Source organism: Anneissia japonica, unplaced genomic scaffold, assembly GCF_011630105.1.
Source record: "Anneissia japonica isolate Jap-2015-1 unplaced genomic scaffold, ASM1163010v1 scaffold3220_len204154_cov177, whole genome shotgun sequence".
Lineage (NCBI taxonomy): Eukaryota > Metazoa > Echinodermata > Crinoidea > Comatulida > Comatulidae > Anneissia > Anneissia japonica.
In genome coordinates, this window is record NW_022724029.1 from 86200 (window position 1) to 94427 (window position 8228).

Sequence of the window (8228 nt, forward strand, 5' to 3'; positions counted from 1 at the left end):
ATCTAGGTGTATCCATTCATCATCGTTGGTGCAGTACGGTAGTTAGAACTGGTAGTATAGTAGAACAAGGCAGAGGTCCGGGCAAGTTAAGCAAGTACTTCCTGACAGAGAACACTGCAGGTAGATAATGATTATAATATACTGTTCTGTATTGTGATATATGCTTGCTTGGTCATGATTATGATGAGCCTAGGCCTACCTAACATCATGAGATATTGTGTGACTAGTTTAATTAATGATGATTCCATTACCTGGCGATAATCCTATGATATTGTACTGTGTACAAGAGTAGCATTTAAACCTTTGGGGTTTTGGGGTGTTTAAAAGGACATGGGCTGCTTGGGAATTTGTACCGTGTTGGAGTAAGGTTTATGGGTGGTGTATGGGTCTTATTTAATTCCTAGCACATTTGTTCATTTGCCAATGATAGATGGCTTTATACTGTTATACTGTATGTTCACGATGATTTACCTATAACTGCCCACCTGTATGTAGAGGTACGGCTGTAACAAGTCAGTCATTTAATAATTATAGATATTATAGTCTGGATAACTAGTGATGTGATATTTACCAAAGTTTTCATTGTTTACATGATTTGCAAACTAAGTGACCCTAATTCTATATTGATAGTGTACAGTATGTATGACTATGGTTTTCTGAGGTTTATTTCCACAGGGGTTTTTTCTTTTTCGTTTTCTTTTGTTTGGCTTTTTCTGGTTCTGATCAAGTTGTGACGACTCTCGTCGGAAGTAAACATAGAACTGAAGTTAAAACATATATTTGCAGTTAGCGTGTTTGATTCTTGTCGAAGCCTACCACAATACCATAGCCTACTAAGCTAATCGCTTATTTAGATAGGCTACCATAAATATATGAATCGATTCAATAACCGAATCGAAAGATTGACAATGACCAAGTGTTAAGAAACTTCAAAAAATAAAACAAACTTTTGAAATACCTAGTTAAAAGAACAACATAAGTTATGAATTGTTATTTGGCCTAACATAATAAACAGTTTAAAATGATTTACTGATGTTTTACTAAATAAGTAATTAAATTTGCTTTTAATAAATTTAGGGGTGCATGCCTAGTCTGTAAACACCTCATTTTTGTTTAGGTTTCTAGTTTTTATATTTGTAGTTGAATAAAGAATTGTTAGTATTGAACAATGGAGTGATAAAATTGATTCGAGTGTGTCAGGACATAGAAAGAAGAAAATAAATATCATCAGAACTTTGACAGTCATCATAGCCCCCTAACTACTAAAATAAAGCTCTTCCACTGTCACCCATTTAAAATATTCGAATGTAAACAACGCTTAAGTAGTTTAAAATCATCTATTTTGCAAACAAGCTCCCCGTCACCTAATCATCGAGACTTCTCCTAATTTAGCTCCCTACCCATGTCAACTATTCTCTTATATACCATTTTAACACTGCCAAGATGAGAATACTTACTTAAGCCTTGTTTCATTTGGCAGTGCATAGGCAATCAACTACATGGTCTTCATCTTGCACGGTTTTGAGCAATTCGTTCCACTTCTGTCCAGTTGTAACCAGCATTTCTGACCTCCTTTCCAGCTCTCTACTGCAGGTGTTTTTTTTTCGGGGGGGGGGGCGTCCTCCATTACCTTTTCCCTGTGGATTCCATGTAAGGGCTTGTCTCGTTATGGTTTCCTCAGTGTGTTACCAGTCTATATCAATTTCCTTCTGACGATTTTAGTTTCCACTGGCTTCTGTCCCGTCTTGTTTTTCTCTTTAATAATGTTAAGGCCAAGCATTTGATGACTTTTCAAACAGTCTGGTTTTGGTTTGCACTAGTTGATGTGTATGTGATGAGAAAACAATGTCATCTGCATAGTCCAAGTCTTCTAGCTGTTCCCACAAAGTCTATTGAATCCCTTTCCCTTGTATTGTCTGTTTCATTATCCAGTCTATAGCAAAATTGAACAGGAACGGATCCATCAATCCTCCTTGCCTTACACCTGTTTTGATTTTAAAATTCTCGGATAAGGCAGTCTCCTCATGTAAAACTTGACAGCTAATTATTTTGTATGAACTTTTCTGCATATGGAAACGTTGTATCATTTGCTCTCCAAGGTCGCCTTAACCATTGGAGAAAACTGGATTTTTTTTTTTACAAAAGTACGTTTTTGGTACAAAATCTAGGATTTTCTTGTAATGGCCCAAGCAGATTATGTTGTAAAAATAGTAATCTACCAATACGTGAAGAAAAAATGAAAAAAATCCCTACAGTTTTGTCGGAATACGCCGATTTATAACAGCTCCTCACGCCGATTTAGATAGAAAATTTCAAGAATTTTGAGGTTTTTGGCTGTTCCGAGCTCGTTTCTTACTCCATCACTCACAGACTATTTGTTTGTTCGAATTGGCCCAAGTGGATACGTGGAGAGAATATAACAAGCTTGAAGCTGATATAAAACTTAGTATGATTGGTTATGTAGTTTCATCGGAAAATAAGAAAATAAAAATCCATCCAATCCACGATTGCCTCTCATGGGGTCAAACAATCTCTCAAGCGTGATAGTCCGATTCACTGGTATGACGTCATACTTCTGTTTGTTTGACTTGTGTTCGCAGTGTTTGACTTCTTTGTTCGTGTATTTTGGCCTAATTTAGTTATCAGTTGGATTTTTTGTGTGCTTTTATTACCTTTATTAAAAAACAAATGTCCCAAGACAGGATACTTGCAGCAATTAAGCTATATTTCTGCAAAAAATGAAATTCAGAGTCTGGACCGTTTGAAAATTGCCGTAGGGATGTACCGTAGAGCTAAGCCATTCCCGCCAACACGAAAGTGTGGACTAGAGGAAGAGAGATCTCAGCATTTGTTCACTTTACATTGTACTATGTGTACTGTTAGATATGTGTTCAAATACAATATTTAACTAAAGAATATTGACTGTGCAGATTGAGTTTTGTTAGTATTTAACCCCATAATGAAAATGAAACAAACCCAATGTTTTTAATTGGTCGACCCAAACTGCTTGTACAGCAGGGTTGATTTGACCTCGGTTCGGTGCTTTCGTGATAGCTGGACTAGCAAATGATATAAAGTGGCAAAAACGTTTCCATATTACGGAGGCACCTAAGTGCCATTGGACTTGACGACTTGTCAAGATAATTTATGTTGTCAAGTCGACATAATATACATACATGTCGACATGGCGAGATAGATTATCTTGACAAGTCGACATAGTAAAAATTGTATGTTGTCATGGCTAGATAGATTATCTTGACAAGTCGACATATGTCGACTTAATTATCTTGACAAGTCGTCAAGTCGAATGGCACTTAGATGCTTCCGTACCATATGATTCCATAGTGCCTCATTATCTTCCACAGTGTTGGTCTGTCTAATCTATCGATTGTATTTTCGTAATCAAGAAAATTCATCCAAAGTGGGCTGTTCCATTATATTGATTGTTCCAATATTATTATGAATGTGGCAATCTGATCATGATTTCTCTTTCCGAAATCCTGCTTGGTTGTCTCTTAAGGTCTTGTCAAATCTAGCTATCATTCTAACACTCCGAAATCGTATCGATTATTTCCATCATCATCTCCAATGAGAATAACCTTGTGTTAATTCCTGAATGATACCGGATGTATTTCTATCTACATCGCTTCAATAACATTAGCTTCAAACTAAAGCCCCTCTCCCACCTAGGTTTATTTCACCTAAGAGTCGTACGATTTCTACGAGTTAAAAATGGTGATCTTTGGAAAGGACCTATACGAGCTTATTAGGCCTACGTGTTAGCTACGAGTGAGGTACGACTTTATGGAGTTGGTTACGAGTTATGCCGAGCAGAGCACCGAGTTAATTCCGAGATTATTACGAGCGTAACAAGTTTGTACCGAATTAGATACGAGTTAGGTACGAGCCAACTCGGTGTGCTCGTACTTACTCGTACTCTTTTTTGGGTGCTCGCATCAAACTCGTAGATGACAAAACCGCCGACGAGTATCCAGAGTAGTGTACGAGCTAGGTAGGAGTACCCCGGGTACTCTACGAGCTACCTACGAGTTCTTCGAGTTTACTACGAGTTATCTACTCGTGGCGATAATTTTGAACAGAGACAGGAGCTGCTACGAGTAGGTAAGAGTCCTCTCCGAGCTTTCCGAATCGTCCTACGAGTTTTTGCCGAGTTAGCAACTCGGCATTCTCTTGTAACTCGTATGGTGAAAAAACCCCTAGTGGGAGAGGGGCTTTACGCTCCAATAGACCTTTTCGCTAAGCTTCGCCCCTTAGATTTTGATGGTATCTCATGTATTTGATATCATTTTTAAAATGAGTGTGGGTAAACATTTTTCTTTTCAATTAAAATTTTTCTTTTTTTAAATGTAATCTTTTCTAGTTTAATATTTTCGATCAGACCAAGCTAGCTGCATTAAGACTGTATTAAAGACCATAGTCTTCAAATTTAAACCAGTTAATTGTCATAATATGATACCCTTGATATATAAAGCATGTATTTGCTACTGCAATACAACGTATTTGTCTATAAACAGGTAACAAGAAACGAAATAAGTCCGAATATGGATGTACACTGTTAGTTTTCTAAGATTCCAACAAAAAAAATATATACTAAAATTATTACGTCGGGTTATATGTACAATATCTCAGAAAATGACTGATCAAAATGTTATACCTTTATTTAGTCGTGGAGTTACAAACGTTACATACCAAACAAAATAATTTTAACGTTACCACAATATTAGTAGAGCCAATAATGTCCAAAAAGTCTCCAAGTTGTGCATTTTATTACCAAATCATGAAACTTGGCACAAAATGTGTAGATTAAAAAAGGTTGTGAGCCAAGATTCTGATGCCCGCTATGGCCGCCATTTTGACTTCAAAATGGCCGTCTCTAAAAGACTAGAATGGGATACACATTGCCGTGCCACAGGTAGATATGCTGGGTATCTAGGGTCAAAGGTTAAATATATAATTTCTGGTCACTTTTGTATAAAATGTTACATTAGAGAAAATAGAAGCAAGTATCTTCCGAAAAATTTTAGACCAAAAACTACGATTTACCGTTGCCAAGATATGGATCTTGTCTTTTAGTATACTGCCATTTTAAAAACAAAACCATAAACTTGTTATAAAACTTTTTTTAATCCACTCATTGCCTACTTTCATGCTTTAATAATGTTTGACTGTTGGTAAAAATGCTTTGATATATAGGCCTAACATACAATTGTGTGTTATGAATGGGATGTTGTATGTAATTATTTTTGTTTCTGTGTCCATCTATTTATGAAATTATAATAAAATATATCCGTTTTAATATTCTTCAACAACATTTGTATATGTTATATTCTCGATCTATTATATAAAGTGCCAATACACAACATATTTCATTATATTAAAAACAAACTCGCATAATCTTGTTTTATCTACTTATGAAATTTAAACGATGTGTCCATTTTAAAGTTTCATAAGTTTCATTACCGATGCACGTTTTAATTCATTTATAACAAAATTAAACAAAATATACGCAACAAGATAATACAAATAAAAGCGTAAAGAACGCACAGTATAAACTATATAATTATGTCAAGCTGTATTATTTTTACAGAAAAAATTACACATGTAGGCGGACTATATTCTAACAAAGAGTCGCATTGGTGTAGATTTGGAGATAGAGAAGGTACAATGGAATAAATCAGAGTTAATGATCAATGTATTGTAAAATTATTCTCGTGGTCCAGAGATCGAACAGCAACCTGGATATTTCGGGCCGGCCGCTATTTTTTTTCTCTGGACGTTTGAGGTAGTGGCAATTGGTGCTGCTATAGATTCAAAATATCACCTTCCTGATTCGGCAATAAATCATAAATCATTTAAATAAAAAAAAAATTATAAGTATTTTCTTATTGTCAGAGCGGTTTTTATACAAGTGCCAATGGAAATGGCATACGATGCGATAGCGAGTACCAGAGTAGTAGACATTATTATGCAGGCGTAGGTTTCACTGATAAGCCATAATACTATTCCTTATGATTAAGATTGTTAACACCACAGACTTAAACTCCCTTTATTATAATTCTAAAATAAATAAATTTGAAATGAATAATTATTCTATAATTACAAAAATAAAAAAATACTGTATAGGTAGTGCAAAACATCCTTCACGGCAGGTGTTTTAACATGCTGAGACATGCTTACATTGGAGTCAAATATCATAGCCCCAAGATTGCACACGCATCTTTAGTCGGGTAATTGATACACCACCCAACGTTGCTTGATAAGGCTGGGGAATGGTAGCTAGTGTAGGCCGGTATGTCGTAAATATGAGTGTTGTGTATATTTTTTGTTAAAAGCAAATTGTGACTTGATTTCATATCTTCATAATATAAGGGATGAAACAAAATATGTTACCATTTTCTCTGAAGACATTTAAAGGACCAAATTCAAGATGGCGGCCATCATTCAAATAACTACTATCTCGAAGCGGAATTTTATCAATAACTCGAATTATGAATGCGGATCAAGCTCTTTTTGGTGACAATACCAATTTTAAAATGCTCAGCACATTCATAAGACATTTTATTGCAAATGCAAACATTGGCAGCCATCTTGAATTCCAAAATGGCCGCCACTAAAAAACCACTTCTTTATTCCGACATATTGAAAATTGTACATAAATAGATAATTTATATATAATACATATATATATATATATATATATATATCATGTAGGTAATTATATATATATAACATATATATTATTTGGATAATTACATATATATATATATATGCATGTATAATTATATATATATATATATATATAATCAAGATAGCCGTTAACACTGTTAAATAAATCATCAAATAAAGGTAAATACATTTTATTCGAGAACTATATTTATCGTACCTTCCTTTGATGATTTATATATATATATATATTTATGTATATGTATAATATATATATATATGAATACATACATATATATATATATATACACGCATACATAAACACACACACACATATACACATACATCTTATACACATCTAGATGTGTATAAGAGACAGGGGCTTTACGCTCCAATAGACCTTTTCGCTAAGCTTCGCCCCTTAGATTTTGATGGTATCTCATGTATTTGATATCATTTTTAAAATGAGTGTGGGTAAACATTTTTCTTTTCAATTAAAATTTTTCTTTTTTTAAATGTAATCTTTTCTAGTTTAATATTTTCGATCAGACCAAGCTAGCTGCATTAAGACTGTATTAAAGACCATAGTCTTCAAATTTAAACCAGTTAATTGTCATAATATGATACCCTTGATATATAAAGCATGTATTTGCTACTGCAATACAACGTATTTGTCTATAAACAGGTAACAAGAAACGAAATAAGTCCGAATATGGATGTACACTGTTAGTTTTCTAAGATTCCAACAAAAAAATATATACTAAAATTATTACGTCGGGTTATATGTACAATATCTCAGAAAATGACTGATCAAAATGTTATACCTTTATTTAGTCGTGGAGTTACAAACGTTACATACCAAACAAAATAATTTTAACGTTACCACAATATTAGTAGAGCCAATAATGTCCAAAAAGTCTCCAAGTTGTGCATTTTATTACCAAATCATGAAACTTGGCACAAAATGTGTAGATTAAAAAAGGTTGTGAGCCAAGATTCTGATGCCCGCTATGGCCGCCATTTTGACTTCAAAATGGCCGTCTCTAAAAGACTAGAATGGGATACACACTGTCTCTTATACACATCTTGTTACCAGTCTATATCAATTTCCTTCTGACGATTTTAGTTTCCACTGGCTTCTGTCCCGTCTTGTTTTTCTCTTTAATAATGTTAAGGCCAAGCATTTGATGACTTTTCAAACAGTCTGGTTTTGGTTTGCACTAGTTGATGTGTATGTGATGAGAAAACAATGTCATCTGCATAGTCCAAGTCTTCTAGCTGTTCCCACAAAGTCTATTGAATCCCTTTCCCTTGTATTGTCTGTTTCATTATCCAGTCTATAGCAAAATTGAACAGGAACGGATCCATCAATCCTCCTTGCCTTACACCTGTTTTGATTTTAAAATTCTCGGATAAGGCAGTCTCCTCATGTAAAACTTGACAGCTAATTATTTTGTATGAACTTTTCTGCATATGGAAACGTTGTATCATTTGCTCTCCAAGGTCGCCTTAACCATTGGAGAAAACTGGATTTTTTTTTTACA